The sequence below is a fragment of the Rhipicephalus microplus genome, chromosome X (genome assembly GCF_043290135.1).
Source record: "Rhipicephalus microplus isolate Deutch F79 chromosome X, USDA_Rmic, whole genome shotgun sequence".
In the NCBI taxonomy this organism is placed as follows: Eukaryota; Metazoa; Arthropoda; class Arachnida; order Ixodida; family Ixodidae; genus Rhipicephalus; species Rhipicephalus microplus.
The window spans coordinates 366361414-366389289 of NC_134710.1; the positions used below are offsets into that span (position 1 = coordinate 366361414).

General features: G+C 47.0%; 1 protein-coding gene across 6 annotated transcripts in view; it reads left to right on the forward strand.

Annotated features, from left to right (window-relative positions):
- The window catches only part of LOC119161099 (phosphatidylcholine:ceramide cholinephosphotransferase 2), a 294133-nt gene that overhangs the window by 154099 nt on the left and 112158 nt on the right, over positions 1-27876 (forward strand). For 5 of the 6 annotated variants that reach the window (XM_037413434.2, XM_037413435.2, XM_075879921.1 and 2 more), the window contains one exon: positions 13537-13649. The exons of the other annotated variant lie outside the window; for it this stretch is intronic. The gene's annotated coding sequence lies outside the window, so the exon portion shown is untranslated. The remainder of the gene's footprint in view (positions 1-13536; positions 13650-27876) is intronic. 6 annotated transcript variants of the gene reach the window in all.

Sequence of the window (27876 nt, forward strand, 5' to 3'; positions counted from 1 at the left end):
CCATTTTGATGCCGAAACACTTGTGGAAGCTTTGAATCGCCAATTCTTCACGTCATTGACATAAATGCGCTGCAGCCTTGGCCTTACGCCAAGTGGATTATTTATTAATTACTTACGTATCATAAATGGGCATTAACCTGTCTTCTTCGCTTTATGCTTAATCGCGCTCCCACAATATAAGCGTGTAAAATAATTAAGCTTATTTCTAATTATACTTACGTATATTATGTTCCATATTTGCTTCTCTGGGCGTCGTACTCGGTAGTTTGAAAGTAATAATAGCACAAAATTAAAATAAAATTTTGAATTACTTCATGAGCAATGTCTGGGTTTGTTGCATGTGGCCAAATAAAAGCGTTTCGCATTAAATAACCTTGGGCCATTTTCTCACAGTTTCCTTTGTTTTCGCCTGTGGTCGACCGCGTTTGCTAATAAACGTTTCTAAGTTGAAGACTAGCTTGATTTTTTTTATTTTTTGTGAATAATTCTGTGGCTTTAGGGTGAATGCGGGCCAGGCCTGTAATTTGCGTCGCTCCTATAATTAGGAAAATTAGAAAAGAAAGGAAAGAAAGAGTGCGAAAGCAACTGCTACCTATAAAAGCATGCTATTCATACAGATAGGGGAAAAGTAGTAAATATGTGTGGCTACGCTACCTTTAGGCCTTGTGTTACGTCAGTGCTCATCCGTGGCCCTTTGTTTTGGCAACAGTGCAGGTGTTATCGTCGGTCACGATGAGAGAGGGCCTCTTTTTTGCAGCATACATGAATCAGGTGCTTATTAATTTATTATTTACTTATTTTACACCTTACCTACTCGGCAGCAAGGTACTGAGGAGGTAGGGACAACATCATCATCATCATCATCAGCTTGACTACGTCCACTGCAGGACAAAGGCATCTCCCATGTTCCGCCAGTCTACTCGGTCCTGTGCTTGCTGCTGCCAATTTATATCCGCAAACTTCTTAATCTCATCTGCCCACCTAACCTTCTGTTTTCCCCTTTAATCTCATCTGCCCACCTAACCTGCTGTTTTCCCCTAACCCGCTTGCATTCTCTGGGAATCCAGTTAGTTACCCTTAATGAACAGCGGTAAGCCTGTCTACGCGCCCATCCATTTCCATTTCTTCTTCTTGATTTCAACTATGATATCCTTAACCCCCGTTTGTTTCCTAATCCACTCTGCTCTCTTCTTTAGGTGCACGTTAAAGAACCCCAGGTGGTTGAAATTTCCGGAGCCCTCCACTACGGCGTCTCTCATAATCATATGGTGGTTTTGGGACGTTAAACCCCACATATCATCATCATCATCATCATCTGCTCTCTTCTTATTTTTTAAAGTTACACTACCATTTTTCTTTCCATTGCTCGCTGCGTCGTCCTCAATTTAAGCTGAACCCTCTTTGTAAGCCTCCAATTTACTGCTCGGTAGGTAAGAACCGGCAAGATGCAGCTGTTATATACCTTCCTCTTGAAAGATGGTGACAATATTCCAATCAGGGCTTGCCGAATGTGCCCCACCCCATTCTTATTCTTGTAGTTACTTCAATCTCGTGGTTGGGCTCCGTGGTTATTACCTGCCCTAAGTAGAAATAGTGTTTCACAAATTCAAGTGCACTATTACCTATCTCGAAGCGCTGCTCTCTTCCGACGTTGTTGTACATTACCTTCGTTTTCTGCAAATTAATTTTAAGACCTACCTTTCTGCTCTCCTTGTCTAACTCCGTAAGCATGAGTTACTCAGCAACGCAATGTCATCGGCGAAGCGCAGGTTACTAAGGTACTCTTCAATAACTCTTTATCTCTAACTGTTCCCATTCTAGGCCTCTGAAAGCTTCTTGTAACCATGCGGTAAACAGCATTGGGGAGATTGTATCTTACTGCCTTAATAATAATACAAATAGTCGTGGGTTGTTGTACTAGATACATTTTGTTGCTAACAAAGAACATTAGGCGGAATTATACAGAATATTCAGATATAGAACTGGATAATGGCAGATGACGGAACAAACAAAAAGAAAATAAACGATGAAACGGAAAAGAAACCAGCACGACTCGCCTGTCTCGGAATTTGGTTCTTTCAGGGAAACGATAAATTTCTGTGCGGCTCAAAAATTGGCCGATAACATTCACCGTAGCATGTACGGTAACAGCTGGTCGACTATTGAACGCCGCGTTCGAGGGAAGGTGTTGCGTACACGTGCAGTGTATGCCATACTTTCTCTTAAAAGCGCCGGCGCTGGCCGTCGCCTTGAACCACTGTGAAGGCGACGGCCATTCGGCTGCGCACTCGATATTGGCCAGCGCCGTCTCGGCAGCGCAATTCCCGGCTGCGGCGGCTGCATTTCCGATGGAGGCGGAAATGTTGTAGGCCCGTGTGCTCAGATTTGGGTGCACGTTAAAGAACCCCAGGTGGTCAAAATTTCCGGAGTCCTCCACTACGGCGTCTCTCATAATCATATGGTGGTTTTGGGACGTTAAACCCCACATATCAATCAATCAATCGGCAGCGCAATTACGGGAGGGGGCCATTTAGGATTCACGCTATCAACTCTCCCCCCTCCCTTTTTTTTCTTTCCTTTCGCCGGAATAATCGACCGTTGAAATCTGGACTCGTTCGGCGTGGCAGCCCAATCACGGTGCATTTGCTGAAGGCTGTAAAGGGCTCGAAGGTTGATGGCATCACATGTACGGCGGGTTTCTTTAGCGTAGCTGGCGCCGTGCCGTCGTCCGCATAGCCGATCTTCGCCAGTGAGGGGACGCGTTCTTAAGACCGAATGAAAGGTTTATTTACATGATAATTGAAAGATGGAACTGTACAGAAATTTAGCATTACGTACAACAGAGATTCAGCGATTATTTACAAAATGTCTTCGGCTTTTATAGCCGAAGACATTTATACGTATACCCTGAAGCAGACAGTTACGGGGCTCACTTTTCTTTTCTTTTCCTTCTTACAACATAACCACTCCCCCCCCCCCCCCCCCCGGTCGCGTGCAAATGCCCCGCCGCGGTGGTTTAGTGGCTCCGACCCGGAGGTCGCGGGATCGAATCCCAGCTGCGGCGGCTGCATTTCCGATGGAGGCGGAAATGTTGTAGGCCCGTGTGCTCAGATTTGGGCGCACGTTAAAGAACCCCAGGTGGTCGAAATTTCTGGAGCCCTCCACTACGGCGTCTCTCATAATCATACAGTGGTTTTGGGGCGTTAAACCCCACATATCAATCAATCAATCATCAATCCGAAAGTCGCTGGTTCGATCCAGGCTGCGGCGGTCGCATTTCGATGGAGGTGAAATGGTAGAAGCCCGCGAACTGTGCGAGGTCAGTGCGCGTTAAAGAACACCAGGTGGTCACAATTTCCGGAGCCCTCCACAACGGCTTCTGTGATAGTCATGTCGTGGTTTGGAGACGTAAAACCCTTGATATTATTACGCTTGTCGCTCGGTTGCTTGCTTTTGCGAAACTGCCGCCAGCCTAGTATCGAAAGTCAACTGTTACTGGCGAAGAACGTCTGAGGTGTAAAGTCGTGAAATTCCTAATAAGGTCGCAGTGCAAAACACGAACTCGTCAAATTGCTTGCTCTCAACACCTTTCGGCAATGCTATTTTTGGAAATTATAATGTGGGGAATTGTTGCAACGTTTTACGCGCTTCTAACCGCTTCTAGAAGCTATTGGGGGTTTTCGTCGACTGCTGTTGTACGTGTGAGTGCTGAAATCCAGTACAGGAGTGCACGTTCGTATTTTAAAATAGGACACTTATTTTAATTCTGTTGACGCCGTCAGGTCGTGTTCAGTCGAAGCATACTTTCTTTGGCTTCGCTCCATATTGACTCGGATGGGGCAACCCCTGTGAGGGTCGTGTCTCACCAGCATCTGTAACGATCACCTTGTTTGAAGGCCCTGAACTATTTATTGTACATGCCTTCGCGCATGAACTGAATGAGCATATTAATAACTATAATTCTGGAAGTTTTACATCCCAAAAGCGCGATATTATTATGGGGGACACCGTATATATAGTGAAGGGCTCCGTAAATTTCCACCACTTGGGTTTCTTTAACGTGTACCTTAAATCTGAGTGCACGGGCTTCCAGCATTTCGCCGCCATCAAAGTGCAGCTACCGTGGCCGCGATTCAAACCCGCGACCTTCGGCTCAGCAGCCTAGAACCATACAATGCACTGTGGCGGGTGGAACTAAGTAAGCAAGGTGTTTGAATGCTAATTTTTCCAGTGCGTACAGGTACCTTCGTCGGGTGTTAAATTCATTATAAATGTATAAAGTAACTAAATAATAAATACGAGCCGCATGTACACGCTCGTGCCAGTGTTCAGCATTTACACACTTCCATACGCTTATCCTATAATTGTTGATTTCGTACTGTGTGATAGAATTGATGTCGTTATTAGTCAGCACTATATACGGCAAGGACAGGCAATACCAAATCCGTAGAAATGTAAAAGGCGTGTCTTCCTGTACAGCTGTACTTTTCCACAGAAGGCCACGAGCCCGCGGCGAGCATAGCCATGCAGTGAAACAGCACGTGGCCCGCACGCGCATGTAAATATATTTTTATGCAAATTTACTGGTTGTCCGTATACAAGCAGGTCGCGTGTAGGCGATGACCTCGAGAAGCAGGCGCCCGTTCTTTTACGGATGGCGTCAGGAAGTGAACGAGCCCGGGTTATAAAGTATAGCTGCTAGTATATAACGCCAGCCGTCGCGCTGATGCGAAACGATACAGATATGTGCATGGCGAGTCATTATACCGCGGCGTGTAGTACACTTATTCATCGACCGGCTTGGCGTAGAGATGTGTTGGCAAAGAGGTGTGTTTTTGCAGAATCGGATGGATGTGCGTGGAAGTGCAATGACGGGGAAAAAAATTAAACAGACATCTTCGCCCTATTTGTTTACTTTGACAGCACTGAAAGTTTGCTGGTGAAAAGAAAAAGGAAAATTGGAGTGAGCCATTGCCAGATTGCTGTCCATATGTGGTGATTCAATTAATTATTACAGTGTTGTTAGTTACAGCGGATAGTCTACATTCACCGATATTATCCATGATTTACCATAATTTAGCCAATACTGGTCACCATTTGAATTTAAAGTGAGTATACGTGGAAGGGGGGGGGGGGAAGCATGTGGTGTGCAAAATACATATACAATGCGGCAGCACACACCAACGTTCACCGTTCACTAAGCGAACGCAGCTAAACGCTTAAATATGATCTCGCGCAAATAAAAAGGAAAGACTCAAAAAGAGGGTGCACGTTAAAGAACCCCAGGTGGTCGAAATTTCCGGAGCCCTCCACTACGGCGTCTCTCATAATCAAATGGTGGTTTTGGGACGTTAAACCCCACAAATCAATCAATCAGACTCAAAAAGACAGCATGTGGTTCATTATTTTGTCTCAAACGAGGGGCTTCGCAAAAGGTGCTGTTGGGTCTTGCCTCTGCATATATACTTGTCTCCGTGAGCAAGAAGGACGCGCTTGTAGCGGTGGTCGACGTCTGTTCTATTTCATTTTGCTTTATTTTAAGACGACAGTCGGGGATTACTTGTGGACCGAGTTCGCGCTGCACCTGTAACATCGCTTGCGAAGTTTCAAAGCGTGACTCACTCTCACCAGCCGGAAGGGAAAAAAAAAAAAAAACGTTGCGTACTTTGGGAACAAAACACTCGCTCCATCACTGTCTCGATACCGGAGGAAAAGAGGAGGCAGCATAGGTGACGCACGTTTTGGAATTAGGAAGAAACAGTGACAGACTGGAGGAACGAACGAAAAGCTCTACAAATCCATGTGTAGCACTAAGAAACGGCAAAGAACAGTGTGACTGTAGTCGCTTACAGCGCAAGAAAACATCTGAGCTGCTCCCGCTAAGCCGCGGCGCGTCTGCCCTTTCCCTGCGACAGACAGTCTTGCTAGCTGAAATTCCACTCGAACTGTTCGTAAGTACTTTTTTCACGGCCAATGTAAATGCCACTCGTATTAAGAGTTAAATGGCCTCTCACCCGGCTCTCAAAGTGCGAAAAACGAGCGCTGTATTTTCCACTGACATTTGTTGTCCTTCTTGCGCACTTCTTTGACGCAGACAGTAGTTCCCGGAACGTCTATGTACATGCTCTCGATTGCTTCATATCTGCGAAATATCAAATGCGATTTTTCACTGTCGTGCCATGCATCCGCCCATCCATCTCGCATGAATATCGCGCATGATCAACCAATAAAGTTTTATCTTGTGTGTTTGCAACTGCGCAAACGGTGATCACAGCGTGTAGGCGAGAAGTGCGCAATCCCGCTCAGGCCCGATATTGTTCACGTGCTTTTAATAATTAAGGGGCGAAGGGTATACGAAGAAGAGGGGGAAAGCACCTCCTCGTCTTTAAACGTGGGGTAGTGAGCGGCCCTATATAGGTTCGTCTTTACTATACCAAATTTGCGAAATTTACCTGGACGTCCAAGTTTCCGAACTATAGTCGGCGATGCAAACGTGTGTATGTATGAAAAAGTCTACTGTCTGAAGCATTCGAGAAGTGTTTGACGTCACGAAAACGAGTGAGTGCTATTGAATGTAGCATTTATGCAAATTCTCTCCGGGGGGGGGGGGGGGGGAGGACGGTTGTCAGCGGAGCCGATTTTTTTTTTCTAAGGTTGTGACCAACGGTACAGGAATCTTTACATTCTTAAAAAAAAAAGGTAGTAGTGCTTGCTAACGTTGGGGTAGTAATGGTTTTTCACATATGTTACTACCCTGGTAGTAACCCCAGTTAGTAATGGCGAGGGTGGTAACAGTTAATACTAGCATTTAGTAACTGTTACTACCATAGCCGTTACTACCCAGGGGTAGTAACTTTTAAAAGTTTCATACTACCTTGTTCAGTTATTTTGCCATATCATTTTTTCATTGCTGATGTTGGTCAATCAATGTCTCATTGCTGCACAACTTCGCGCAATCTTGCGTGGTGTGCCATGAACGCGAAGAATACATAGACCTAACAAGTTCACTACTCTTTTATGCTACAGTATGAAATAATCGTGTGGTATATATATAGCCCCTATTTTGGAGATGCATGTCTGGCACATTGAAGCACTTGTGTTTCAGGAAGAATTATAGCAAATGTGAATCTAGATCACTATATCATACTACCTAGTTACGTGTGTTTGGGGACGTGGTAAAAGCCTTGCGCTATAGCGCAAGGCTTTTAACCAGCCCTACTCACAAAGAGATAAACGTCATCTCTATTATAAAAGGGCCACAAAAATGCATTATGTACAGTGGCGAAAACAATATACCGACCTCATTAACACAGTCTCAGTGCATTTGAATGTTTCACAATGCTAATGTATTGGTCGGTAAAATGTAACAATCGTTCTTGGGGTTTTACGTGCCAAAACAACGATAATGTTTGGAGACATGCCGCAGTGGATTAATTCTGGCTGTCCTCGGGGTTAATTGTGACTATCTGGTTATTTTGATCCACCGGTCTTGTTAATTTGTATTTAATTTACTAAGTTTGTATTTGTCTACTACAAAACGTGTAGCAATTGCTTATGATTCGTTATCTTGTATATCTCCGTTTCGACAATATCATAATGACGTTTTGGTTGAGTAATTTAAAACACAACTTTCTTTCTTCAACTATGTATATCTTCTGCGTTATTTTTCCGTTTAATGATGATATGTCCAGACGATTCCTTATCTAAATTATCAGAATCGGAATCACACACTATTTTGGATTAGATAGTCAACAGCCCGGTAGCAAAAAAGTAGTAACGGCTGCATTTACTACCTCTTTCATTTCAGTTACTGTTTACTAGCGTAGGTAGTAAACAGGTCGCAAAAGGGTAGTAATGGTCCAAGAAAGGTAGTAAGCGCTGCAGTTCTACCAATTTTCTTGCAGTTGCTACCTTTTTACCAACTTTTTTTCAAGAGTGAAATGCTTTTTGTTCCCGTCTACTACATTGAAGTGACCTTGAGCGAGATCAGTTTTTCTGGCCCTCAAACGAAAACATCCGGGCTTCGTTGCCAGAACAAAACTATAGACCGTCTGGCCAACCAGTCAAAATTTGAAAGTTATCTCCGGCCCCCAACGCTTTGTACAAGCTTGCATTACATACGCCATGTTAACGCTCTAACAAGTTACGAAAAATATTGCTTCGCAGTTTTTCCTAATGTTTGTGCACAATGGTGCTGAAGCTGTAACTTGTAGTGTGGCAAAATTTTATTTGTCATTTCCAGTAGCAACGTTTCGAAGACATGTGGAGAGGGCATCGATACACTTAAATGCCGGAAGGACTGAAGGCTGGGCCACTTGGTGACAGACAGTACTTGAATGTCCTTTTTTTTTACCGAGAAAGGGTCGGCTGTGATATGTCCAACACTAGAAGTTTCGCCGCATGGTGTTGCGCTGCCTCCTTCGTTACGCTGTGTGACCACGCCGATAGCCTCCGACGCGGTGCAAATGGTGCTTGGCTGAGACGAGACCTGAAGTAGGGTTCAGTTCAAAACAGATTCAGTCTGGCGTAGTGGGAATCTCATATTCGCACGCCATTTCATGCTTACATCTATACTGTAGATTAAGGGGGAGTGGAGCGTCTCCCCCCCCCCCCCGCTGTATTTTTTTCTTCGTGGGGGGGGGGGGGGGCGAGGAATTAATTTGTCTAGTAATCGCCTATCATGTTTATGGATTACATAAAGTGACGACTAATTACTTCTTAGCAATTACGGATGGATTGCCATTGCGGAACCAATCTTTGCGCCAGTGCTTGAGGTACGTCCTTAGTGTAAATATGGTGACAGCTCCATTTTTCACATTTCCGTATAAAAAGCCTGAATTTTACAAATGAATGTATTCGTGTTTCACATTTTTTTCCCGCCGCATTTCTTGAAACTACTGAGTGGGATGGAGGGCGGGGGGGGGGGGGGGGGCTGGTTCTTCGTGAAACGATTGGGCCAACGGTATATTTGTAAGCAAAATGTGTTTCGCGGCTAACCTCTGAACTGGTAAAGCACTTGCGCTTTGGGTAGATCAAGCTGGACTAGAAAAAGTGTTTTTTTTTTTATTCCTGCATATTGTAGTTATTGAAGACGCCGGCTCTGCAGCAGCCTCTTCAGAGGAATGAATGAAAATTCTCTACCAAGTGTGTTGGAGTTTCAAAATACATGGAAAAATAGAAGCAGAAGGGCTTCGTCGACGAAACGGTAATGCCCTCAAACTGTGCGTTGCAATGTGTCGTTGCACTACGCATTTAGTAGGGCCATTGTGTTGGGCTCTGTGGATGTCCTCATTGCCCTCCACAGACCGAACAATGAACGCTGTGATTCACGCCCTATCGCGTGGGGTTACGTCCGCGCCTTGTGTCTTCGTCGTTATCTAATAAATGCCTCTACGGATGCTTCGAAATTCTGCGCGTGAACAGTCCGAATACGCCTACCTCGTGTGGGCGTCTTGCGTAGGTGACGCGCCTGTTGGTCTTTATAGCATTAGAAGCAGTCTTGAGATTTTTTTTTAATGACCGACTCTAACTACATTATTATCGCTGTAGAAACCGGCCTCTAAATTCAGGGAGGTTTTCTTTTGTTAGTGATAGTTATTTGCGATTGGTCAGAGGGGCGAACGAGATTTTTCGATGCGAAAATACACTTCATAGGTTTATACCGGTCTCTCTCTTCTTATTTTTTTTACGACAATTCCTGAAGTAAATAGCGGAAGTCCTTTCATTATCTCTCTCTCTCTTTTTCTCGCTCGCTCTGCCTTTATAGCACGCTACATTTTCCCACCAATTTATGCTCGATGCATGTGCGAGCCTTCACAATGGTAAACCAGAAAAGTTGCACTGAATATGGTATATCTGACCTATGTGTAATTAATCTATGTGTCTAGATGCTATAGGTTTCGTGGTTTAGCTGCATGTAATTACTATTATGCTACGTCTGCGGAAGGGATATGCAGAGACAAGGGATGAGCTTGAAAAATTTTAGGGGGCACCGTGCAAGAGTGACTACGTATACGAAAGCGCGAAACCTGTGGGAAGCCTTTAACGAGCGCTAGTTTATGGTGGTGGTTATAGTGTATGTGCACATACGCCAGTCAATATCGCAACAACTGTGGCTTGATCAAAATTGGTAAAAGATATCTTGTTTGAGTGTCGAGCGTACGCCGATGAGCGTGGGCTCTGTGAACATTGCATGCTTTCGACAACACAGTGAACTTAATCATTTCACTGTGTCTTGGGCCCCCTCTATTCCTGTCTAAGTCCTTATTCGCCTTCCCCACGCAGCGTAGCAAGTCAGCTGTTTGTATACGCCGGCTAAAATATCTTCATTTCAAAAACGAGTTATCTGCCTTTCTTTACATATGCGCCATATATGTATGAGTATTAATACAAGTCTTCGAAAGTGAGTGGACAGATGTGCTCGCTCCGATCCACGATATAATGCATGATGGCATAAATGAAACGCAGCAGGGCAGCTGGACAGAACGTATAATATACGGGGGACTGTCACAGTTTCAGTGTACAGGTGACACCGACCTTAAGCATTGCTGATGAGTCAGCTTCCTCGCATCATCCGCTACACGAGCTTCAAATTGTGCAATACAGTTACCTAAGCGTCTGACAGCTGAAACGAAACGGATGCTTAGCGCGTCGCAGCTTGCGAAGAGACAGTTTTGCGTCTGTTTCGGTCGCTCGTCGGCAGTGGACTGCCTTGCCAGCATCTGTCTTCCAAGTGCTGAAAAAAAAAAAGTACGATGTTGAATGAAGGACTGCGACGGGGTTGCATTGGCGTGGCGTGGATTGCTCCGCACCTCTTGTGTGCACTCTTCTCAAAAATAAGTTATGCTATATACGGGGTGATTATGCTGCGGGTACTTGTGCAGGTGTAAGTAGTTTCATCTTCAGTCATTTTATCAAGATTTTTCTTTTTGTCCACTATCTTGAACGCTGCTCGTTATTGCACGGAAGCGTAGCCTATCGCCACAAACCAGACGTTAAGTGTATGTTATTGTGTTCTGCTTCGTCGAGATATATTTCGTTCGAAAACCGTGTAGGTGCTTCGTCGAGTGCTCCGAAAAGGCGGACATCACGGCCGTAAGGTTGGAATCTTTGATTATGCACGCCGTCTTGCATGTAAGAAGATGCAAATGCAGCTCTGATATGCGGTCTAGTTCCACGCGTGTGAGATATCAGAGCTGCGTTTACATTTGCTGACATGGAGGCCGGCATCCGTAATCACTGCTTCCAACATTCTGGCGGTGGTGCAGTTCCAAAGTCACCCTCCTTTTGCAGCACTCAGCGAAGTTCCAAGCTGGATCCCTTGCGGTGCCATGTTTCAATGTACGCTTCGGCACCTTTGGTGAAATGCTCCTGAAAGTGTCATGAAATTCCAGAATTTGGTATGCATAGAAACGTCTGGCTGATCGAAATCACTTCTGTTTCAAGGGAGCACCCACGTGAGCTCAAAACACCCATGGCGCCACTGAGGCTTTTGTAATTTTGAGTGCCGACTGAAACAGGCGCTTGCGTGGGCATCTGTGTTTTTCATACGTGTGCGCGTTGTTTATGTGAGCTAGCGTGTACATAAATTACATGCGTGCACACGCGTATTTTGGTGCTGACGTGCGCACCTGAATCCACTGCGTACAACATCGTTATGTGCTTTCACGCAAACGGCGACTAATTCCTGACCCTATATTGGACTCAGCGGGAGCGTATACTGTAAAAGGCTGTACACACCAGCAGATTGGTGTAAGTGCTCGGTCCGGTCGGGCAGCATAATGGCGGCCGTCTATGGCTGATGACCGCTGGAGCGGTCGTGCGAGATGGACGTTCATTAAGGAACGTGGCCGCAGACAGCACTTGAGGCCGGCCACTGGCGCACGCCGATAATATTCGCCAGGGCCAGATTGGCGTCGACGGAATAACAGTCTGGCCGGAATGATCCCCGGCGTGGCATGTAGTGCAACTGACCTGGTCTGTGACGATCTAATGACGCGTTAAGACGGTATGTGGTATATACGCCAATAATTATCCATTGATAAATTAACGGGAGTGCCGTCGCTAAGTAGTATACGTTTAGGCGCGTGTATAGACATCGCTTTGGGAGATGTACGCCTCGAATGGCGGTAACCATTCGTACACCGGATTGAAGAAGCCGGTACGATTCCCCATGTGATGACCTGTATGTATATACATTCACGCGCGAAAAAAAAAAAAAAACAGGACACGATCTTCCGATAATGAATCTTGTGTCGTTGGAGTTTTTTTAATCACTTGTTGTATTCTTTCATGCGATAGTGCTTACGGACACCTGCGGCAGTTGCAGCGGCCAAATACGCAACCCTTGTTGTGAACCCTATAGCAGCTTTCGCTGTAATTATAATAATTAAAAAATACTACCGTCGTTTTCGTAGTAAATGTGCACGAACCAGTGCACCTCACCATCACCCTGGATCGAAAAGTAAAGTTGGTGTGTCGTTTTGGCGTTGTTGAAGGGCCCCTAAACCCCATCCGATATTTTCCCAAACAATTCAAGTAAACAAGCGCATCGCGTGCAGAATGCCGTCGTGATCAACGATGCCACACGCCGCAGCGCTACAGGTAGTTCTCCTTTCCGGTTTCCGCCTTCCCGCCACTGACATGTGTGACATCACCAGTGAAACTCGATGACGTCACCAGTTTTGATGCTTGCGATTGGCCGAACGACAACCGACGACTTCCGGTCACTCTGCAAACAGCTGTTCGCGCACACCTTGCTGTTCTTGGTCGTGTTGCCGCTTGCTAATCGACATCTGCGGCCCGTAACGCAACCGCCAAGTCGCTAGCGTAGGGGCACGGGCCGGCACGACAGCAACGCAACAGCGGTTAGTCAATAATCAGTGCACCCAGATGACACACACAGCACAGTTGACGGCGAGCTGGGGCGTCGGAGTGGCGGATCGCGGCAACCGGAAGCAGACGCTGTCTCGAACCGCACGTCAGCGGTGACGTATGCCACACGATATGAGGCCTTTCTAGAGGGTGTTGTATGAGGAGAGGCACTCAGCTGACTCAGCGAGGAGGGGCCAAGCGGTTTTGGAAGAGGTTAGCGTAGGAGAGAAGGAAAGAAGCGATCGTCGCGTTTCGATCACCAAACGCGTGTAACTCCGCTATTACGGCACCGTTTCGAAAAATTTTCACGGCTACGTGTTCGTTGTAAACGTTGATTGATTGATTGATTTGTGGGGTTTAACGTGCCAAAACCACCATATGATTATGAGAGACGCCGTAGTGGAGGGCTCCGGAAATTTCGACCACCTGGGGTTCTTTAACGTGCACCCAAATCTGAGCACACGGGCCTACAACATTTCCGCCTCCATCGGAAATGCAGCCGCCGCAGCCGGGATTTGAACCCGCGACCTGCGGGTCAGCAGCCGAGTACCTTAGCCACTAGACCACCGCGGCGGGGCCGTTGTAAACGTTGGAACGTGACGTACTTTTCTGCGCCGATATTCAGATGGAGGTCGCCGATTCCCACGCTCCTTGTCTGTGCAGGTCTCCAGCCCAGGGCGGCTCCGCAGCGTCGTCGTCAGCCTCCGGACATCAGCAGGGACCACAGCGCGTGCAGTAGTGTCTGCGAGTGCAGCGTAATTGGCGCGCCGAGAGAGGTAAGCACGGCACTGCCCGTAGATACTCCCAGGGACAAAAGTCTCCAGGCCGAATACCAACTTCGGCTCTATTCGTCATTGTTCTCATTTCAGAAATAACTGTTTGTAGGTTGCAGAAAGGAGCTACAGGCTTTTAATTAAAGGCTACGTTCTCGGCCTATGAGCGCGAGTTCAACATCTTTTTTTTTTTTTTCGCTAGTGTCGTCTCCTGGGAACTTTTGTCCCCCATAGTGTATACGTGCACGCAAGCACTCTGCGTATGCGTTACAGACGCGCTAAGATTGGAAGTTGCACAGACTCAGTCAGATGGGGCGTAGCTCGCGCACACCCGTGTACATGGTTATCTCTGTATCGACGAAAAAAAAACGTGCTGCTGTTACGGTTTTTCGTCGATCAGTTGGAGTGAGTGCATTGCACGCGCTTTAGTGGACTGTATAACTTTTAATTATTTACTTGCTGGACGCGGGCGGGACCCATAGAGGCGGCACGTTTCATTGTTGGTACGCTGACCTCGCCGGCAATGAAGCAGTCGCGGAATTCGTTTCACCGTGCAGAGTAACCGAATAGTTAGACAGCAAGAGTGACTATGAACACACCTTTTGGCTTTTTCGCTTATTCGGTATCGTTTGCAGGATGGTGATTTCACTTGCTGTACGTCACTGATCAGACGTCATTAATTACGTAACTTGATATAAACCGTCTTGGTGGTGGTGTGAAACTTTGTGTGTAGGCCATGTGCTACAAGAAATTTAGAAAAAAAAACAAATCCCTTAATTTCGCAAAACGATGATGTCACTGTGGACCAGGATACAGGTACTTGGGAAAACCATCGCGGACAAGACACGAGAGGGGCACGGGACGAGCGCTGCTGGGCTGCCCTTCTATAGTCTCGTGTCTCCGTCGTGTTCGCGCTGGCTTTGCAAGTGTGCACCGTTTCCACCTCACCTTACAGCGTGCGCAGTCCCATGTGTCACTATGGCAGAGTTATTGCCGTCCCATGCAGCGAAGTAGCTGCCGCGCCCGTAAAGTCGTTACGCTGCTCGGCTGCTTACCCGAATGTCCCGGGTTCCATCCCGGCTGCTGCGGTCGCGTTTCGGTGGAAGGAGGCGATACGCGAGAGGCCCGCGTACGGCGTCATGTCAGCGCACGTTAAAGAACACCGGGTGGTCGAAATTTCCGGAGCCATTATTACGGCGTGCAGCCATATCGTGGTTTAGGCGCGTAAAACCCCGCAACCATAGAGTTTCCTAATACACACTAGAGGGAACTCTGGTGCTAGTGTCTATGGGAGCTGACACGCACGGCGATTCAGCAAGGATAGGAATGATGGGTAGTACACACATTTGTCTAGTTTTCGTACTTCTGGCCTGCTTCTGGCTCCGTGTGTGTTCGTGTGGCTTCTGTTTTTCACGTAAAAAAAAATTAGCAAATGTTCAGCGTTTGTGCTTAAGAACCTTATTCTTTTAGGCTTATCATTTTGAATCGGGTCACGAAGTTCAAAAGTATTCGTTCTTTCCTTCAAAACAAAACCATAACCAACAATAAACGAAGCCGCACGTACGATTCGCCGCCCGCAAGTATGAAGACTAGGCAAATGTGTGTACTACCCATCATTCCCATGGTCGCTGAACGATCGCAGCGACAGAGTCCCCTCTAGTTAATTTTGGGAAACTCTATGCCCGCAACAAAACGCTGAGCCAAAACGCCATAGCTAGTGAGCGAGGTGATTGGCATGTTCGGTTCAAGTCTTCGTATCGTGTTTGATTTCGCAGCGAAGTGCCTTCGCTTGCGTGCCTCCTTAGAGCCAGGTGTTTGCAGAAAATAATATATCTAGTAAAGAGTGCATTAGGCGAATGAACTTCACGGTCTCAAGGAAACGGCCGGCTGCCGCGACATGTAGACGGTGCGTTCACGGTCACGTGTTCGCGGACGTCCCTCGTATAAGAAAGCTGACCTTCAGGGGAGACCAGCGTTGCATATTTGGGCGCCGCGCGCGGCCTTCTGGGGAACAGGTTTCTCGGCGCAAAGCCATGGCCAGTTTTGTTTTGTTTTGCGATAAACTTCCGGTATTTCGCTGCAAGAGGCTGCAGCGCAAGACCATGGATGCGAAATACTGCAAACAAGGGTGGTGGCGCTCCGTTGGAGGCGTTGGTGGGAGTGTGAAATGAAGGTGCGTCTACTTTTCAAACCATTCCTGGAACACACTGCTGACGCGAATCGTTCGCATGTTGGGCGTGGCTATGAAGAGGCGTCCCGGTGTGTTCTTGCAATGCGTTTCACGCCGAAGAACGTCAAACTAAACGTTCGTTAGAAGTGTGGCAGTTTTGGCTAGTTGGTATGACTTGACGATAGTTATAGCGCGAGAACAGAACGACGACTAAGGGACAAGAAGGACACGAGCGCTAACTTTCAACAGTTGGAAGTTCGCGCTCGTCTCATTCTTGTCCCTTTTGTCGTCGTTCTGTTCTCGCACTATAGCTATAGTAAACGTTCGTATTTTGCAATTTTTGTTGCTGTTGTTATTACGTTTTTGTTGGCCTTGTTACTCTCCTAACAAGACAAAACGAGGAGAGAGAGAGAAAAGGGAACAAGGAAAAAAAAGTTTTTTTTTCTCGAAATGTAGTTATAACAGCTGCAGGCGTAAAACCGTTCATTATGTTTCTGGAGAGAGAGAGAGAGAGATGAACAAAAAAATTGTGAGCAAACGTAGATATGGCCAGATTATGGCTTTTAGCACGTTTGGTTAAACCACACTCGTGGTGTAAATATCAGTTTGTCGCTGCCAAGCACTATTCCAGCACTCACGGCAAAAGGCTTGCCCAAAAGACTTTTAAAAAGCGTATTGAAGATATAATACTGAATATTGCGTGAAACATTTATTTGAGGATGGTGCGCAATATATACTCGGAAAAAGTTATTTCGCTGCCCGAGTGATACTCCCCAAGTTCGATTTTCTGGCAAAATTGGACGAGGGCTACAACCGAACAGTTGGTAGCCAAGAAGCTGTCTCGAGACTGCAAAAAGTATTTTATTTATTATTTTTTGAAGGGTTCATTATATAGTCTGTGCCTGTCTTACTTGAAAACATCACGTCCACTTCAAAAAAAAAAAAAAAAAAAAACGCCAAGCCTGCGCGGAAGGCGCAGCACAGTCACGGTGAGAGCTATATAGAAGAGCGGCCTTTCAGAGCCTTTTCTAAACGCTCATTGGGTAACTGCTGCAAGCACACTTGCTTGATGCCCACTACGGCATTAATAATAAAAACTTTAGGGTAGTAGGCAGGCATTCACTATGCTATTTTCTCTCATTATACCGAGAAGCGCGGTATCCGATAAACTATTTCGATGAATTTTATGTCAATTGTTCATGTAGTGGCTGACGACGATGAGGAATTATGCCTGAAGTGGGTATGCGACACAGTGAATAGCTGAACAAAAACAAGCTCTTGTAATGGGTTCGAGCATTGGACGACCCACTCGTTACGCTGTTCGCATTGCGCGATGACTGCTTATTCTTTCGCTGCTTTAAAACGCTCTATAAGTCGTATTAACGCGATTGCTTTCCCGAAATCAAGCCTGCCTAAGGCAAGTTTGCCACCAAGTCCCAAGCACCGGCGTGGCTCAGTGGTAAAATAGTGCGCTGGCACCAAGCGGACCTGGGTTCGAGGCCCATTGTGTCATTGGTACTTCTTTTAATTTCGTGCGATGTGTTTACGGACACCGGCGGCGGTGGCGGACACCTACGGCGCCGCGCGTGACCCGAGTTATGATCTCATAATAGCTTTCGCCGCAAAAAGTAAAAAGGCGTCCCATAGATGTGCGCTATAGAAGCGGTGCCTACTTTATATGCCACAGTAAAGGTTCATAAGATGCGGGTTATTTTGAGCAGCTCCTTTCTATTTCGCAAAGCGATACGGGTATAACTAGGGCAACTGAAATCCTTTTATCGACGGCAAGGCGCTGACTGCGTCAAAGAGAAAAAAAAATGTCTCCTCGGCCATGCTGTAGAGTTGTGTTTTTTCGGAGCACATGAATCGCCATAAGTGTAGTACACATCCGGGTCCATCGTTTGAGCAGGACATGAATCAGTGCGGGCCTTTCTCAAAGCTGTGTGCGCACGCAAACCTGGTTGTGTTTGTAAGATTACCCATCAAACACTCAAACCTTATCTATAGAACGAAGGAATAGTGCTTGTAGTGGTTAAGTGAGTATAGTTTGTTGCTACTGTGGATTCTGGTACGTGAGTATTGAAGTCACCACGAATAATCTAGAGCCTTTAGCTCACGGCCCGACATTCAGGGTGATTTCTCTAATTTTCTTTTCTTAAAGCAAATGCACTTACGTGACGCACGGCGATTGCAATTTATTATTTTTATCTGTATGTCCGAACAAGGGCGGCCGCTACTTCCAGGTCAAAGAACACCCGTGTTTCTTCTTTTTTTTAATTATGTACATGTTAAAACCAGCGGTGGTCGAAATTATTGAGGTGCCCCATTACGACCGGTCTCGTATACTGACATCATTGTTTTTGACACGTGAAACCCTGAAATTTTGTTATTAATAATTATCTTAGTAGTAGTAGTAGTAGTAGTAGTAGTAGTAGTAGTAGCAGTAGTAGTAGTAGCAGTAGCAGTAGTAGTATCTTCATCTAAATGAAGAGGATTCGTGCACCGGTCGGAGGCTACGCCGTTTTTTCGCGAATCGTTCTATAAAAGAAACCGACGACCGTTCGTTGATGTGTAGCAGAAAACGGGTGGCAGGGAACGTGCTTGCTGTGCTCCGTAAACAGAAGCCGACCAGCTGTAATGCCACACTTCGCGTGTTTCGCGCCGTGTCTTCCGGAGCCGGCCGACAGACCTTTGGGCTCTGCAGATGCTTGTTTCGCACAACTGTGTGGGCGCTTGTTCTCGTTGTCCCCTTCGTCCGTTGTCTACCTTTTTTTTTTTATTTTGCGCTTCAGCTGTACAAAAACGTGTTAAATTCCAAATGCACTCTTCTCGGACGCCGTTAGTAGCGACGCGATGCAGGTAATGATGTAATTGTGCGTGTTCCCCGCCTCCGTCTACTGATCTGCTTGGAGTTCCTTGCTTGTCGTGTACATGTTTTAAGGAAGGTGTGTGTGAAAAAGTAGGTTAATTAATCTGTGCTTGCAGTAATAATTGTTAAAGTTCTACGTTCCAAAACCACAATACGATCGTGACGCAGGCCGTATAGTGGAGGGCTTCGGAAATTTCGACCGCCGGTTCTTGAACAAGTAGCTAAATCGCGGGCCTTGGTACACGAAGCTTGAGCGTTTCGTCTCCGTAGAAATGCGACTTCCGCGGCCAGGACTCGATTCCACGACCTCTTTTGGGTCAGAAGTCAATCATTATACACTGTAGAGCACCGTGGCAGGTCATATATATATATGTGCTTATAGCTATAGCAGACAGACGTGGAGCCCGCGGTGAAGCATGGCCACTCGTATCTTTGCTTACATCGATGCTGGTAAAGTACCAGTCTTACTCAAACCTGTACTTGCGTAAATATATCTATATATCTCGTCATAGCTATGGAAGAGCAAGGTTTGTCGTTCCTGTATACTGTAGTTCAAGCTGCCGAAGACACTTGGTGGCAGGGGAGGCATCACGACCTTGCTTATCGGGACCGCTGAATTGTGTGAGCTGCGCCGCCCTTGGCGTCGGCTGTCGAGCAGACGGGTATACGTTGAGCTTACAGGTGTCAAGGCAGAGAGTTGGTATATGGCTTGAAGCTATCGACGTGCGTCTCGCACTATTTTGCGCCGACACAACTTTCACAGTGAGTGCATTTTTTGCAGCATTTATTGGGCTTTGTCATGTTGTATCGCAGGCCGCTGAGCTAAGGCTAGCTGTGGCTTTACGGTTACATTGACACCTTCTACTATTCCGCGCTTCCGCAAGCCATATACGTCTATGGAACAGCTTACCTAACGATATAGTCGCGGAAACTAACTCGGCAAAATTCAGGCAATCTCTTAACGCGCATATCACCGGCAGACCACGTTCTGCCTAACTTATCGCACGTGATGATCAGTGCTTTGACTCGGGTGCTTGAGCCCCGCCGCGGTGGTCTAGCGGCTAAGGTACTCGGCTGCTGACGCGCAGGTCGCGGGTTCGAATCCCGGCTGCGGCGGCTGCATTTCCGATGGAGGCAGAAATGCTGTAGGCCCGTGTGCTCAGATTTTCGTGCGCGTTAAAGAACCGCAGGTGGTTGAAATTTTCGGAGCCCTCCATAACGGCGTCTCTCATAATCATATGGTGGTTTTGGGACGTTAAACCCCACATATCAATCATCAATCAAAAACTGATAAACGCCGCACAACCAATACGGTGTAAATTATGACCCTCTTCTCTAACGATCAGAAGAGTTGCCCCACCTTTCGCACTCCGCTTGTGGTATGAATTGCCGAGGAAGAAACATATACTAAGCCAAGGTCGCCGTAACTGGCGAGGCACGGGCACTAAACTGGCGCGTAGGTTTCGCCTCTCTTTGCGTGATGCCGGCTTTGCGGAGCCATCATGTCTTTTTTTTTTTTTTTTTTTTTCGCCTTCCAAGGCCATGGCATCTGCTTTGCGACTGGATATAGTATATAGCAGCAACGCCGCCGTCTTTCGCACAGCCCATCCATTTCGTGGGCGCTCATCGTTAATGCACTGTCCATTCCATCATTCTCGCCCCCCATTCAGTCTCTGGGCACCCATCTCTCACCCCCCCCCCCCCCCCCCCCCCGTCTTACTTTCGCTTTCGATCCGTCGGAGCGTGGCGTGATTGCAATTTCGCTGCCGCCGAGCGAAGCGCCTATATGGGGTTAGCATTGGCAGTACAAATACATGGCGGTGGAAGGTCGTGGTGGGGACCATATTAGGACGGGGGATGAGGATGCGCCGTGCAGGAGCGTGTGGCGGTGGTGTACGCACGAACACCCGCACCGCGCGTATGTGGCGTGGTTGGTTGGCGAAGAGACGAGTCCGGGGCTTGATGGGAGGTTCGGAAGGGGGGGGATCTGGTGGTTCGAGATGAACGGAAGAGCCAGCGCGCTTCTTGGTGGCCGGAGACGTTTTCCCCCTCCCGAAAGGCTGTCGGGGCGAAACGACGCTTCCGGGAGTGATGGTGGGGTAGTCGTATGGTCGCATAGATAGAGATAAAAGGAAGCTGGGACAAATGAGGCTCCGGCCAAATTAACTTTGACGCCGCCGCTTCCCCCCCCCCCCCAAACAATGCGGAACGAGAAGCGGACGGATGACAAAAGAGAGAGGCAAAGGGGAACTTCCCTTCCCACCTAGAGTATAAGACAGATCTTGTCTGGATCGCTTGGTAGTACCGTGCATCGCCAATGGCACGGTGACATGTACTGATTCATTCGATTCTTTCTTTTTCCTTTCTTTCTTTCATGCTGGTAAGTTACTAATTGTTCTCGTTTAGCGGGTAGGCTCACATTCGCCCGCAGTCATATTGTTAATTAGCCGAAATGGTGTGAGTGCTCAAACTATTTCCGTTATGTGGGATCTAGGCGCTTAATGTGTTGGAAAAAAAAAACGACTTCGGCAGAGCAAGGAGGGAAGGAAGACGTGTGAGCGTGCAAAGATTGAAGCCGGTTTTGTATAGCTGGCATGCTACCCTATAAGCTGGGGAACGGGACGGAGGAGTTGGAAAGTTAGACGTTTAGCATATACTCTGACAGAACCGAAAAAAAAAAAAAGCGGCTGGTGGGTTGCGTATAGTGAATGAAAGGTCAAATGTAGTCGCAGAAGTCGTAAACATGAACTACCGCACAATCTTTCCTGGCGAGTTGGCTCAGATGATTCGAACGTCAGACTGGTTCTACCATAAACGTGAGATTTTCGTGATGTTGCGAGATTGCGGGCCAGTTGACAAATCTGCCTCGCCGCGTCCGCTCTTGAAAGCGGAATTGGAACGCTGTTTGTTTCTTCATGTGACGTGCGAGCAGCATGATCCGCACAATCGTTTCCGCTTATACCACAATGCCCGGGTAACCATTGTCCCCTTCCCCAATCCCCCAGTGTAGGGTAGCCAACCGGATGTCTTTCTGGTTAACCTCCCTGCCTTCTCCCTTTTGTTGCTTCCTTCCTTGTAATGTTGCAGAGCATTAATATTCACGTAGTGGTCATTGTGGACGCTATCATGTTGCACTGATCGGAGCCAGGCACAAACAGGGGGTACCCCGCCGCGGTGGTCTAGTGGCTAAGGTACTCGGCTGCTGACCCACAGGTCGCGGGTTCGCATCCCGGCTGCGGCGGCTGCATTTCCCATGGAGGCGGAAATGGTGTAGGCCCGTGTGCTCAGATTTGGGTGCACGTTAAAGAACCTCAGGTGGTCGAAATTTCCGGAGCCTTCCACTACGCCTTCTCTCATAATCATATGGTGGTTTTCGGTCGTCAAACCCCACATATCAATCAATCAACAAATGGGGGAGAATTTTCATCGATTAAGATATTAGTAATGGATGGCGTATGTAAGCTGGGCCAACTGTTGTTTTCCCACGCGTATTGCTATCGCGACTTGTTTACGTTAGAACAGGTCATTTAAAAACAATAATATATATATATATATATATATATATATATATATATATATATATATATATATATATATATATATATATATATATATATATATATATATATATCCTGTGCACAGTTGGGAGTCCCCTACTGCACGCATAATGCAGAAGCGGGCAAGAATTACCATTGCACCCTCTTGCCAGCCTCAGCGGCAATACGCGGCGCCCCTATTTCTATGACGAGATATCGACGGGGCGCTGAGTAGTTAAAGGCTTAGTTAAAGGCTTAAACTTCTTTAAAAAAAAGCTCTTTTTCCTCCGCACCGAACCGCCAGAGCCACGAGGCGCTGTCTGGTCGGGAACAGTGCGTTAGTAAAAGGAAGGATACACAGCCCGCAGACATCCTAAAGGTGAAAAGGAGAGAGATGGAGAGGGAAGGGGAAGGAAGAGTGAAAGGGGGCGTCTGGGGGAGTCCACCTTTTATTCTCCTTTTTTCTTTCTTTTTTTCGTTTTGTTTTTCTCTCTCTCACCCTATGTTTCAAGATTGTATAAAGCTGAGCACCGACAAACTGTACCCTCAATCCTGATAAAGGCTAAACTCTAGGCCGAAACGTCGAAATAAACCATGTTGTGACCGCTCACGGAGGATCTACTTGACCATATATATATATATATATATATATATATATATATATATATATATATATATATATATATATATATATATATATATATATATATATATTCAGTATGTTTTCAGTAGCAACGTAAGTCAATTAAATGATATCGTCTGACCGTTTCTGTTTGTTGAAACTCGCCTTGTTTTACTAGCACATAGTATTTGTCAGTGCTTTTGTAGTGCATATATATATATATATATATATATATATATATATATATATATATATATATATATATGTGTGTGTGTGTGTGTGTGTATTGTCGTGGTGAGGTTAGCGGCCTTCACCAGCCTTCGCGGGTTCTGCGGGCGGGAGATCAATTCTGGTCCAATTTCTTTATGTTGAAAGGATCGCCTTTCTGTCCTCCGCGCGCCAGACTAAACATACACGAGCACTGAATGCGAGAACAATCCGGCGAATGAAGTGGCGCCTGTTCTTTTTCTGTCGTCAAACCCAAACGGTTGTGCTTCTCATGACCAAGTAAAATCAACGCCGAGAAACTCCCTACCGGAAGATTAGCTTCCTCAGTAATCAAGAGACATCGTATAGCCGTAAGTAAGTAACTAGTCGAATGAAGAAAAAAAAAGAAAGAAAATGAATAGGCTCAAGTAAGGTGAACAAGTGACAGAGGAGGACCGTTGGTGACGAAGGAGCTATAGGTAGGCGCTCCATTTCATTACTCTCGACCGTGTATAGGCAATCATTGGCGCTGTGTGCGTGCGTGCGTGTGTCTGTTCGATGCGGCGAAGGTTGATTGCGGTGTGCCGCCGTGTTGGTCAAGTGGCTAAGGTACTCGGCTTCTGACCCGCAGGTCACGGGATCGAATCCCGGCTGTGGCGGCTGCATTTCCGGTGGAGGCGGAAATGTTGTAGCCCCAAGTTCTCAGATTTGGGTGCACGTCAAAGAACCCCAGGTGGTCGAAATTTCCGGAGCCCTCCACTACGGCGTCTCTGTTAATCATATGGTGGTTTGGGGACGTTAAATCCCACATATCAATCTATCAAGTTTGATTGCGGTGTGCCGCTCTGTGGCTCGGAGAAGCGGAGAGTGTTCCTTACCATCGGTCGCCGAAAGCCCGTTTCACCTGAGCTCGCGAACGGACGCATGAATGCCATGTATATGCGTATATATGGACGGTTCTGTTGCTCGAGGAGCTGTAGAAAAGGGTAGTGTTTTTTTTTTTCGCGCAAGGTCGTAGATGCAGTTCTGATCTATCGAGAAACTGGCCCACTTGCGGAGAAAAGCACTTTGTGAAGTAATGGCGAAATAGACGCTTTGGAAACTTTTTCATCGCCCACGCAAGGAAAGATGCGCCGCGGTGGCCTGCATGTAGTGGGGGAGAAACGTTTACACGGTTGTATGTAGACTTAGGTTCAGGTGCACGCTAAGTAATCCCAGGCAATTTAAATTTATTCAATCCGCTGTTATCATAGTAAAGTCTTAATTTCGGTGGTTATAAACGTTTCATTCCAATTATTTTCTGAAAAATAGTTGCAGCAAATTGTTTTCCTGCCGTAGACTGGAACCACCCAAAACGCCATGCCAGAAAATCGATCAAAAAAGAAAAACCACTGCCACTAGTCTGCACCGAAAGGAGTACAGTATACGACGAGCACAGGGCGTTTGGCTAATTATTTATTGATTGGTTGGCATTGCGAGTGTCGGTAACGAACTATAGCAGCGGAGTAAGAAGTGTGTGAACGATGAATGAGCTGACCTCAGTATTCGTCGTCCTCGCCGCATGTTATGCTCCCTGTTCGTTCAGTAGCTTGAACGTTGGCAAATAGGATTATCTAAGTTTAATTGAAGCTTGGACTGGTTAGAAAAATAGCGAAGGGAAAAAAAAGCGCGTAGTACGGCCGGATCGACGGAACTAATGAAAGCTGTGGGAATAAAACTTTCGAATGGACTGCGAGGTCGAAGATTGATGTTAAATAAAGACCATGCACCCGCGTGAGTGGAACAGTTTGTTCATAGGTAAACAGTAAAGGGGCCCGGGTACTCTGATCTGAATCTAGTGTCCGCATTTAGGACTCTCTCTTTTTCGGACTGAGATTTTGGTGCATAAGACTCCAAAATAAGGTTAATTTTAACTTGTCGTCTTTTTTAAACTCTCGTCTATATCCAAGTACACGGGCCTTTGTATTTTATTGCGATAGTACTGTTATGGACGCTCGATGCGCCTTTTAGTTTAAGCCGTCGCCGTGGTCTTCTCTAAAAGTCCCAAGGTCGATGATACGGCCCTGCGTGTGTTATGTTCAGTATGTGAGTGAAAGCTCGCGAAAGCAGCCGACAATTGCTGCTCAAGTAGAAAGGACACGGATACACCAGATAGTTATAGTATACCGGGCTTAGCGGGATACCGGGTGTACTGTGATAGCGGAATCGGAGTGCACATGCGCAGATACGTACGTCACCCGTACCGCTTCCAGTACGCGCGGTATTTTTTTTTTAATTTCTTAAATTTCACGTACGGTAAGTGGTACGAGTAACGTAGGTATCTGCGCATGCGCTCTTTTGTCCCGCCATGGTGAGCCCGCTATCCCGCCAAGTCCGGTAAACTATAACTGTCTATTGTTTCAACGTCGTCGAAATGTGCGCCGTGGCATTCTATTTTGTTGGCTTCTTCTGAATCGACGCCCGCCTAATGTTTTCCCCATTCCTCGTTATCTCTCAAACCTGTCAATGTTTTTTTAGACTTACCTAAATGAGGTATGTAATTCGCATCGTGTGTAACGCAAAACAAGTATCTATGATCTCATTTTGGAAAGACATGAAGCAGTGGAACAACAGGTCGCACGACCTCTTGCTTAACGAGCCATAAACTCGTGCGGTTTTATAGTGCCATCCGTTCGATTGTTGTGTGACAGAGTGACTTCGTGTCTTTCTCGCCTGTGCGACCGAGCCGTGGCGGATACTGAATGCTTCGATGGAACGCAGGTATACAAGTTAAGGGAAGGGAGAGAAACAATCTTCCCTCTTGTGAAATAGAAAACGGGGGAAATAAGCGCAACCTTCGCATCATTTCTTGGCCGCCTCGGCATAGCACGCAACAGCGCATTAGGTGCGTTTGCAGCGCTGGCGTGCACCGACAGAGACACAATAATTCTCGCAGAAAAAAAAGGGGAAAAAATGATGGCATGGAAGGAAACGACGCAGACAACAAGCCTGTCTGACCTTAATCGCTCTCCACCCCGATAACAAATGGTTCCGAACGCGCGCGTGGGAGGGCGCAGTTTTATTTTTTTCTCGTTGGTAGTGCGACAGAAACAAACAACGTTGCCGTCGATTGACCAAGTGATAGTTTTGGTGACGTCGGCGATGACGTCAGCGACCGCTGCGACGTCGTGGATGGTCGTTACAGAGTCCTATAATTATTCCTTGGCGCGTCGATATCGCCCACTCGGGATGTAGACCTGTCGACGTGTATGAGCTGCATGTCATTCTAGAAGTGACGTGCCGTCGCTCGTTTCTCTTCATTTCTTCTTTCTCGCGTCTTTTTCCCCACATCGGCGGCCTCTTCCCTCGCGAACTGGCGCGTGCTTTCCCTATACCGCTACGGTGGCCATCATCACGCAATGTCCGCGAGGACGGTCGTTGGGAACGGTAAAAGAGGGTTAAGGTGAGAGCGAATTTCGGCCGCTGACTGACGTCATGCGGGCGTGATAACACACGACGCCCCATTTTTATCCCGAATGAGGAGTGGACACGCGATGCAACTGCGGTATATACCGAGAGGGCGCGAGAAAGGGAAAAAAGTTCGGTGAATGAGGGACTGGCGGCGGTGGGGCCGTGCACTTGAAGAACGGCAAAATGGGAACAGATTTGTCCACCGTGAGCGCCTTCTTTTTTTAGAGTCTACAATGGTGGGCCGTTTTGTGTCGACTGAGGGACGGGTGATGCAATGTCTCCTCTCCGATATACTCTTTCCCGATGGCCGCTTTTAGTCCATTTGCTATAGATCCACTGATGCGCGAACCTTAATTGTCCTGAAGACGACCGCCCGCGCACTGATATTGACTTTGTAAGAGGCCCCGTACCCCGTGTCCTCTCCTTTTCGTGCGCTTAGCACGCTCGGGTTTCAGTTTGCGAAAGAGAGATCGTCCGCTGATTTCTTTGTGTGTGTGTGTGTGTGTGTGTGTGTGTGTGTGTGTGTGTGTGTGTGTGTGTGTGTGTGTGTGTGTGTGTGTGTGCGCGCGTGTGTGTGGGCGGGCTTGTTCATTTGGGTTCTTTTTCGTGTGTATTTGCTCAGTGTGGGGAACTTTTGTTTCACTCCTGTACCGTTCAGCGAATGTTTGTCTGCTGCAGACGCGAACGCACTGGTTGTCATTTTGCTATTTCATTCTTCCACGCCTCTTGCCCACATTTATGGTAGCCAACCGAGCAAGACTGTTATTAGGCAGCTGCTCACTATACGAGTGTGCACATGGAGGGGGTGGCAAAGGGGCGGCCGCCTCTCCCCCACCCCTTGTTTTGTGGAATTTGGAGAATTTCACGTTTCGAAGCCACGATGTCAGAAACACCGTAGTGGCGGGCTTCTATGACATTTCGACCACCTCACTTGTGGTTCTTCGATGTGCGCCTAAATCTAAGCACACGGCGCCTCCCGGCTGCCGCGGCCGGTATTCGATGAGGTGACCTTCGGATCAACAGTCATATGCCACAACCGCCAGACTATCGCTGCTAGTCTGGTACATACAAGACAGCACGTGCAAGAAACACCGCTTGCGGAAGCCATTGGAGGCATTGAGGTACAGAGGGTCCGATGACAACGATGTTCTGGACTTTTCCAATTTCCAGGACAGTTCCAATTAACTCGTTCAATAATAAGGCGATTTTAAAATGACATTTCTGAAAAACGCCCCCTGTAAACGGTTGTCTCACGATTTTCAGTCTATAAGCCTAATTTACTGTGGCGACTCGGGTGTTCTGAAACTCCATTGCCTCCGCCCTCTCTTGGTCTTGCTGTTCAGAATTGTATCGAACTAGATTCATCGTTCTTGCGT